We start from the raw sequence: 10,751 nt of genomic DNA, 5'->3' as shown, positions 1-10,751 counted from the left end.
TTCCAGAAAACATTGCAGACTACAGGAACCATTTGTGCTTCAGTTTGAGATGTAGACAACATAGACTCATCCCCAACAGCCTGCGCCTGTTTTCAACAGTGAAGAGACACAGGGCAAAAAACATCCTGCAGCTAAGAAGGCTCCATACACATTTACACTTCTCAGGTGACCCTGAGGACACAGGTAAGCCTCTAAATAGCCTCAACAACTCTCTAAAAGAATACAAATGTCCAGCTGCCTGCAAGGAATATAAATTCTTCCTTCCCCACCATCCAGTCAGAGCTGAAGAAGCTTCTTGGATGAGAAGTGAAACATCTTCAAAGAAAAACAAGAAAGTCCAGTTGCCTCCTGAAAAAGCACCTTTGGGACTAAGGGACATCCTACTCTCCTTTGACTTGTTTTGTTCATGAAAAGTCTACCTTGAAAAGAGATGTTGTGAATAAATGAACATAGCTTGGTTGTTTGACATGCAATAGTGCAAAACTAGTTTAGCATTGTCCTTTTCTGAAATACTTTTTTAAAATCTAGCTTACTGTTTTTATGGGAAACTCTCATCCAGAAACAGCCTGGATGACCTCTGACCCCACATAGCTTTTTTTAAGTTAAGCAAGATAAACAAGGGGTTACCATTAACTGATCCTAATCACATTGATTAAATTAGTTCTTATCTGCTTTACAGTATATACAAATGAACCACCTGGTAATCATGTCATACACATGGCATCTAATTTCATAATTTCGTTCTGTGGCAAAAGTGCTACAACTGTCAGAATTCCCTGTCAGATATTGTTTGAAAGAACTCAAGTGGCATACATAATGAATGACCTCCCAGTTTTCCTCAAAAGAAATCTGTAAGGTAGGTTAATCTTAATGAGAATGACCTAGACCAACCACCCAATAAGCTTCCATGGTTGAGAGTAAACAAAAACTAGGTTTCCTTGGTGCTGATCCAATGCCTTAACCACAATACCACTCTTGAAAGGCATCCAGTTAATAAGACGTCCTTTATGTCAAATATCAGAATAATCTTATATTTATTCATTGAACAATTAGATTTGCTATGGTCATTTACAGTAATTATTAGGCAAGTGGACATAAAGTAGCAGCTTATTTTTTTAAGAACACACACCTGCTTGCATGCATAAATCAGTCCTCTATTTCTAGCATTTCAGTGAGAAGTCCTGGAGATGTGAGAATGTTAACCTACCATATAACATGCTGGGTTTCTCTTGCAGTGAATTTTTTTTATAACCCTCTCCTCCAAATACTACAACTATTTAGTGATGTAAAGTTGATGTATCTGAAATAAATGGATAGTAAACATCCAATTGATTTTTGGACGAAAACACTAAGAATAGGATCTAGAAGGAACATTTTTTTAAATTAAGGTACAGTAAATATTTTCACAATTTGGAGAATATTTAGCCTCATTTTAATTTGAAGTTTGGAACATAAATACAGCTTTTATGTGGTTTGACTAAAATGATTTATAATCCAAACATACATACCAACAAAAATAATAGCATGTACTATGACTGATGAAAAAGATGGACATAATTGAAGGAAATGCATGTAAGAAGCTACCTGTTCCTTGTTTTCAGAGACCATCATCAATCTTCAATGTCATTTTCCCTATATTTGTCTTAAACTTATTTTCATTTGAAATTACTTTTTTTAAAATCGACAGAGTCCCAGTTAAACCCAATGGCTATTGCATTTATGTCAAAAAATAGTGCTTATCCATATAAAATATAATTGTATTTTCAAATTTGTTAGAAGCTATTGCTATCACTGCATAGTTAAACAGTAGCTGTTTAGAGACTGCACTTTTAATTTGAGATTAGCTTGTGCTGTCAAAAGATTATACATGCAAATGAGGAACTGGTTTTTTTAAAGTGTTGATAATGCAAAGGCTTGTCACAACTTAAGATTCTAGTAATAATTTTGACTGTGCTTTCAAAGGCATATTTGCACTTGCAATGTGATATTTCAATACTCTTGGATTTGTATGTTGGGAATAAACCTTGCATACAGATCCAAAATTTCCTAGTTCTGTGGATCCATACTTGCTGCTTATAGAAAGGGATAAAACCTAATGGCATGATTTATTCAATGTTTAACATGGTAAACATGTTCACAAGTGTAAGTCTGTTGTGTTCCGTGAATCAATATGCAGCTCACCAAATAAATAAAATGGACTTTAAGAGTTACCTTTCTCATTTCAGTTAGATTAAATATATTTTTTCTCCTCTTTTGTAAAGCATTCAAAGAGATGTGTTGGGTTAGATCAAAAGCCTATGGAGGCCAGCTTTCAGTTCCAACAAAACTTCTTTGGGAAAAAACAGAAAGATCTGTATCTGTACAATACCCCTCTCCTACTGTGTTCCCAATCAACAGGTGTTCAGAAGCCCACTGATAATGAAACAATCATAGAAATTAACCATAATAAAAGTATAGTGAAATGGCTATTTAGGAAATCAAGTCAAACCCTCTATTCAGTGTAGGAATTTAGTTTGAAGTATCCCAACAGATGAATATCTTACCTTCACTTGAGCATTCCAACAAAGAAGAAAGTGGTTACCACTACTTCTCCAGTAATTTGTTCCATTGTCGAACTGTTCCTACTAACACCAGATCAAACAAGGCTGGATCAAAGCTGCAGAGAAGTCTGATCATTGATTGTACCAGTATTAAAAATAGGAATTGCTTATTTTCAGACCCACACACAGTAGGAAAGTGGAATGTGAAGAAAAGTGAAATTATGAAAATAGAACTCAAACTAAATACTAAAGTGGATGATTGTGTTTTATGAAAATAATGTTTATTGTTTATAATCTTTCTCAAGCAAAGTTTCCTGTGAAGTGAGGCAAGCTTACGCCCACATTTTCTTCTCTCCAGGTGGATTAAAGGAGCATTTCAAACAAAAAGGCAGCTGGATATGAAATTCAGATTGCCAAAATTCACTCTGGAAGAAAAGAGAGATCTGATTATTGTACTTTCGTCAGCTGATTTTTGTCAGCTGACAGCAGAAACCATCATTTTTGCATCCACTTGCAGTCATCTGGGAGTTGAGACTTTCATGCTTTGAGCTGTAAATGCAGCCTTCGTGGAGGCAAGTCTTGTCCAAACCTCTTTTTAATTGCTTTGGAGGTTATTTTGTTCTACTGCCACTTTAAGATTAAAAAACCTTTGTAACTACAAGCCTACAAATTGCTGGGTGAATTCCTTTCAATCCATTTCTTTAAAAAGGAAACCGTGTCTTTTCAGTTTTGTAAGATTTTTTTTTTTGTAACCGTTTGCAATACACAACAAAGAAGAGACTTCACAATTGTTTCTAATAAGTTTAAATGTTAAGCCTTTGTGAAACTGATTAAAAGAAGCCTTTTGAAGCTAATAAGAAAGATCCTATGATGTGGAAAAAATGAGTTTTGTTTATGTCTCAATGCAAAACAAGACTTGCATGGTTGATTACTAAAGTGCATGATGGCTACTTAAAGGAAACTTTTGATCTCTAGGTGTGTAAAGTGCTGGAGCTTTTTACCTTTTTACTGGAAAAAATTGTTATCAAAGATGAGCAAGCACTTTTGAAGACAACAAAACTGAACTTTAAGGTGGATATCAAAATTGCAACAAAGATGGAAATATTGGATCTACAAGTGGAATTGGATGACTATTTAACAATCAAAAAGACATTTTGTACGTATTAAAGAACTATGGTCTATTCTATCAGCTGGAAGTATGAAATATTTACTGGAATTACTTCATTAAAAGTACAAATGGACTTGGATAAAGGTGATAAGAGCTTTAAGAAATAAATACAGTAGACTAGAAGAAAATAAGAGCTAGAATTTTATCTATGGGACTTAAGGAAGGCTGGGAAGAAAAACAACAAAAGTCTACGGAGATTCTCAATCATACACGTCATGGTTGCCCCAAAGATGCTTTTTAAAGAGGTAACTGGACTTCCTTTCTTTTTCTTTCTTTGTTTCTAGCTCTTGAAGACATTTCACTTCTTATTTACTTCTTCTGACAAAGTAAGTCCAGTTGCTTCTTGAAAAAGCATCTTTGGAAAAGCAACAAAACTAAAATTGGTTTATTCAACTCTGGCTAAATAATTAGTTTCTATTTCTGGTGATGCTTAATGGTTATCTGGATTGGGTAGTTTCGCTTTTGGAAATGTTCAGTGGTATAATGGATTAGTTTGTAATGTTTATGATTTTGGACAGCTAAATAAGGGTCTATTATTTCTGGTAATGTTTAATAGTTTTCATTGTTGTTGTTGTTGTTATTGTTGTTTTGTAATGTTTAACTTTTAAAAGAAGATTGGGAGGATTCAGACTAAATGGAAAGGGGGCATTATATACTTATGTTGTTAAGAATTTTGATTATTTCTTACTGGAATTTTGTTAATGTTGAATATGCTTGCTGAGGATGAAGAGGGAAGTTTTTTACTATCTTTTTTGAGGATATGTTTTCTATATGTTGTCTGTCAGTTGCTCTCTCTCAACACATATTATTGTATTAAGTTCATTTGTTAGTTTTATCACTTTCATATAATTATTAATAAAATTATTGAAAAAACTGTCTCAAACAACATGACAATATACATGGAGATCACTGAATGGACAAACGGAAATGGATAACACACTAAAAAGAAGTGCAATCCTGTAATCAGAGACACTTCTTGATGCTGATTATGGAAACATGAATTATTGGTGCCAAATATAAATACCTCCAAAAATTAAAGAAAATATGTGTGCCAGCAAGATATGACTTGGAATAAATGCAGTCAGAATATAAGATCAATGTACAGAACAGATTTAGCACATTTAAATTATGCAATATATATACAATTTCAAAAAAGAAAGAAACCAAGTAACTTTTGGAACAAGCTATTATGATAAAGTAAAGGTAAAAATCTTGGACAATAAGAAAAGATGTACAATGACTTGTTTCAAAATCGAGTATCAGTATCAAGCTGGAAATCTTAAGAATCTCAATGTAGACAGAATTATTACATATTTTATTATAATCCCATATTATAATGGAGACATAATACTTAAAGCATTAAAGAAGAAGAAACCTCACTTAATAAATATAAACAAAAGAGTAAGTACTGTAGCTTAAATGCCCCACTGCAGTTTTAACTGCAATAGGACTAAAAACTGTATATAACACCAAAATTATGATCTAGCCAGACGTTTAGAAGACCTAATGCTTGATTACATTAATTCTGTCCACTTTTAAAAGACAACAGTTTAAAAATGATTTCTCATTAGATGGCATAAAGTAGGCATGTGAAACTCGTGATGTCACATGACGTCGCGTGACGTATCACAACTTTTTTCCCATTGCTGGCAATGGAGTGGGTGCGGTTTCAGTGTGATGCATCCGACCCGCGGGCCGGCAGTTTGACGTCCCTGGCATAAAGGAACACATCTGCCAGCAAAACAAAAAACAAAAACAAAACCCATCTACTTCAGAGTGTGAGAATCTGTCATTAATCTGGACCATTATTTTTCTCCAAATTACATCTTAAAAGGGGCAATGTGGAATAGTCTTTCACATGTCCCTTCCTGCAAAAGTCTGGGAATTTTGAGGAATCTGTCTTTAGGCTATAGTGCACTGAACATGCCTCTGATCGTTTCTCAGCATATTCACCTGATCAAAAATATCTCTAATAATCAGGAAGCCACGTATGTTCACAGCAAATAGAAGAGAAAGAACTGGGGGAAAAAAAATCACAAATACAAAGACTTGCAAATAGAAATAGAACTATTATGGCAAAAGTAACCAAAGACAGTACCAATAGTAATAGGTACCTTGCATACACCACCACCACCCTGCCAAATTGCAGTACCTTCTATCTATGAATCACCATCAGTCAACTGCAAAAAGCAGATTTACTTGCAACAACGTATATCCTGTGACAATACCTTTAACACCATCAAACAACAACACCTGCTTTGTCCCAAGTTCTTTGGGAATAAAAATGCCAGTCTAAATATTTGGCTGACTGTGTGACTAACAGTGCTACTAATAATGGAACAACTTATATCCTGCAACAATACCTTTAACATTTACATTCTGTGACAATAAATGTCTTTGACTTTAATCTTGGTTTTGACTGTGCTGCATTTCTATTGTTTTATTATGTTTCATTCATTGTATTGATTGTGATATATTTAATTTTATGAACTTTGTTCTGCTTATGTGGGAATTCACACAAAATAGTTATTTGTGAAATAAATAAACTATTGTTCTTTTTCTGAGAAAACCAAGAAACTCTTGCTTGGTTCCTTAGTTAGAATCAGAATATTATTGTTGAATCAATCAACTTACTAAGGACCCTAACAAGAGTTTCTTGGTTTTCAGAAATTGCTTATATTGAAACAAAACTATATGAGGAATTGAACAGAAAGCTAATCGATCGAATTATAGGCTGAATTTTTCGTAAGGCTTGTCTCATAAGTCTACAATGTAACAGATGAACATGGCCTGCTATAGACAGGTAGAGACTCATCGTGAGCCCGGATTTTAAATTAAGTGTCATAAACATTTATGGCTGAATTGCAATACCTGCTAAGAATTTAGCAGTACTAAATCAAGGCTAGTGCTTCATTTAAGACATTGTTTATCCTGCATTTAGAGAGAGAGAGAAAAACAAATAAAAAAGAGAAAGATTTTTAAGATTAGAGAAATCACAGGAAAATTTATAGCAAAGTTAAGATTATTAAAAGGTAATTATGGAAAAGCTCTAATTAGTGCAAAAGATTAAGAGAGGATGGAAAGGGTGAATGGAAACTCTTCACAAAATAGACTGTGGAATGGTAGAAATATTATTTGAGCCCAAGAATGTATATTTAGCAATATTTAAAAAGGGAAGGAAGGAAGGAAGGAAGGAAGGAAGGAAGGAAGGAAGGAAGGAAGGAAGGAAGGAAAAACTGTAGGAAAAGTGGCAAAATGGACAAAACAGGGAGATTTACTTTTGCTTCATTGATTACTGCAAGGACGTAGACAAGTAAAGTATGCTAAATAATGATAATGGCTGTACCAGAATACTTGGTTGTTCTTCTGAGAAACTGCAATGAGAAGACATTAAAAGAGCAAAAGCTGGACAAACAAGTAGTTCAGAAATATGGGAGAGAATTAAATAAAATGCACATTATCCCTACATCGTACATATACTGTATACATCAAATCTATTAAGACAAAGGCAGCTTTGGAAAAGATTTTAACTAGAGTTACAATTATTGTAGGTTAAAACACTACTTTTAGTGTTGAGATACATATATGACACTACTTTGTTAAGAAAAAAATATAGACTTAGAAGTAGTTATTATGAATATAAAAAATGGAAAGTCAAATTTTTGGATGAATGCAGATGGCTTTAATTTTTAAAATTTTATTCTTTTCAAGCTCAATGCTATATAAAGACAACCAATATACTGAAAAAGCTAAGAGGATATTAATATCAGAAAGAAAATTAACAATGAGAAACTTATTGTGAGAAATAAGTATGCTTGAATGAGAACAAGGTTCAGAATAGCTAAAACAGCTGTTTTCCCAGTCATAATATACTTCTATAAAGTTTGATAGCTACAAAGAGCAAGAGAAAAAAAGATCTACATCTATGAAGATAAACACCTTGATGGATTTCAAAAGTATTATGGAGTGCAAGAAGAAACAATCAATCTTGAAAGAAATAAAGGCTGATTGCTCTCTTGAGTAATTATTAGCAAGCAGAATGCCATTTATTCTGAACATATGATGTTAACAGATGCTGGACTAGATAAAAAATGATTATGTTTGGCAAGATTAAGACAAATAGAAAAGGAAGATATTAGATATGGTGGGTAGATGACATCAAAGGAATTACTGGAATGTCCTTGGAAGAGCTTCAACTTGGTATTAAAATAGGACAAGATGGTGATCCTTTTTCCATGTAGAACAAGCTGAATCTGATTCAATAGAACATAATTAATTTGTACTTGGTTTAATGTCCTTGCAAAGCCATCCACTTTAGTGGCCTCTGCTGTATCTTATAAACATCATGAAAAAAAAAACATTCTGAAAACAAAATGTATGTCATTAGTTTTTACTATGATTGATTTGGTTTGGTTCTTTTATTGTTGTTGTTTTCATTGTTTTATTAGCTGCCCAGGTTTGTGGTTCATAATATGGGTAGTTATGTAAGTATTTTAAAGCAATAAAAAGTCTTTAAAATATTTTAAATAAACATTTTGATATCTCTAGCATGTTGTTTCTATATCTTTCTATACAATTATAAAGCCTCTGGTGTTACATCTTTTTTTTTTAACTGACTTGCTATAAACCTTTAACCATTTTAGTCTTTTCCCAAATCATTTCAGGCTTCATACTAAACTGCATTCATCAGATTTGTACACAATAACAAGTAAGAGATTATAATATTGATAATTTTGCTTGCTTTCTTTTTTAACTTTTTTTATTATTTAGCTGTATTCCTTTCAAGTTCCCCACTGTCATCCCAAAAACTTTTTTTCTGAACAATGACCAATAGTTTATTTATTTATTTATTTAATTTATTTATTTATATGCCGCCCAATGCCAAAGGACTCAGGGCGGCGTACAAAATTAAAACAATCATCGAGAATAAAACAATAAAATAATTCAATCATACCGCAAGTCCGATCATGTCCCCCCCCCCCGGGGACATCAGCCCCAGGCCTGCTGGAACAGGAGAGTTTTAACAGCTTTCTTAAAGGCCGGCAGGGTGGGAGTTGTTCGAACCTCGGGGGGAAGTTGATTCCATCAGGTCGGAGCCACCACAGAAAAGGCCCTTCCCCGAGGGCCCGCCAGCTGACATTGTCTGGCCGACGGGACCTGAAGGAGGCCCAATCTATGGGACCTCACCGGTCTCTGGGAACTGTGCGGCAGTATGCGGTCCTGTAAGTAACCTGGCCCTATGCCATGAAGGATTTTAAAGGTGATAACCAACACCTTGAATTGCGTCCGGAGACCCACAGGAAGCCAGTGCAGCTTGTGGAGGATAGATGACATGTGGGTGTACCTTGGCGTGCCCACAATCGCTCTCGCGGCTGCATTCTGAACCAACTGCAGCCTCTGAACGCTCTTCAAGGGCAGCCCCATGTAGAGCGCATTACAGTAATCCAGTCTTGAGGTGATGAGGGCATGAGTGACTGTGAGTAAAGCCTCTTGGTCCAGATAAGGCTGCAACTGGTGCACCAGGCGAACCTGGGCAAAGGTCCCCCTGGCCACAGCCGATAGATGTTGTTCCAAATTTGGCTGTGAGTCCAGGAGGACACCCAAGTTGCGTGCCTGCACTGAGGGAGGTAAACTTGCCCCCCCCCCAGGACTAATGATGGACCATCCAGTTGACTTTTGGGAGGCAAGACCCAGAGCCACTCGGTCTTGTCAGGGTTGAATCTAAACCTGTTCACCCCCATCCAGACCCTCACATCTTCCAGGCACCGGCACATCACATCAACTGCTTCACTGAAAGGACACGGGGTGGAGATATATAATTGGGTATCATCTGTGTACTGATGATACCTCACCCCGTGTCGCCAAATGATCTCACCCAGCGGTTTCATGCAGATGTTAAAAAGGAGGGGGGACAGGACCGAGCCCTGAGGCACCCCATGATCGAGGCGCCTAGGGGTCGATCTCTGTCCGCCCACCAGCACCGACTGCGACCTGTCAGAGAGGTAGGAGGAGAACCACCGCAATACGGTGCCGCCCACCCCCACCTCTCCGAGACGATGCAGAAGGATACCATGGTCGATGGTATCAAAAGCCGCTGAGAGGTCAAGAAACACCAGGATAGAGGAGTGACCCCTATCCCGGGCTCGCCAGAGGTCATCGGTCAGTGTGACCAAAGCAGTCTCAGTGCTGTAGCCGGGCCTGAAACCAGATTGAAAAGGGTCCAGATAATTAGTTTCATCCAAGGATCGCAAGAGTTGGGACGCCACCACCTTCTCTACAACCTTCCCCACAAAGGGGAGGTTGGAGACAGGACGAAAGTTCTTCAAAACAGCTGGGTCCAGGGAAGGCTTCTTGAGGAGGGGCCTCACCACCGCTTCCTTTAAAGGTTGCGGGAAAGACCCCTCCATCAAGGAGGCATTGATTATTGCCTGGAGCCAGCCTCGTGTCACCTCCCTACTGGCAGAAACCAGCCAGGAGGGGCACGGGTCCAATAAACAGGTGGCAGCATTCATTGCCCTCACGGCCTTGTCCACGTCATCAGGGGTCACAGGCTCAAACTCACTCCAGATAACATGACTAAGACCAGCCCCTGGCAACTCAGCTGGCACTGCCCAGTCAGAATCCAGATCTCTCTGAATCTGAGCGATTTTGTCCGAGAGAAACTGAACAAACTCCTCAGCTCTCCCCTGCAAGGGTTCCTCTGCCTCCTCCACTTTAAGAAGGGAGCGGGTCACCCTAAACAGGGCGGCCGGGCGAGATTCTGCGGATGCAATAAGTGCGGAAAAGTGAACACGCTTTGCCGGCCTTATCGCCACTAAATAAGTCCTAAGATAGGCTCTTAATAGTGATCGGTCAGATTCAGAGTTACTGGCCCTCCAACATCGCTCTAGACGTCTCTTGTGGCGCTTCATCTCCCGGAGCTCCTCAGTATACCAAGGCGCCCTCCGGGGACTACCACCACAGAGAGGTCGCAAAGGCACAATTCGATCCAGGGCCCCGGACGCCGCCTCATTCCAGGCCGCAACCAGGGACCCGGACGAGTT

Source organism: Crotalus tigris, unplaced genomic scaffold (genome assembly GCF_016545835.1).
Source record: "Crotalus tigris isolate CLP2741 ecotype Arizona unplaced genomic scaffold, ASM1654583v1 scf7180000024370.6872682, whole genome shotgun sequence".
In the NCBI taxonomy this organism is placed as follows: Eukaryota; Metazoa; Chordata; class Lepidosauria; order Squamata; family Viperidae; genus Crotalus; species Crotalus tigris.
This window is presented reverse-complemented; position numbering follows the sequence as displayed.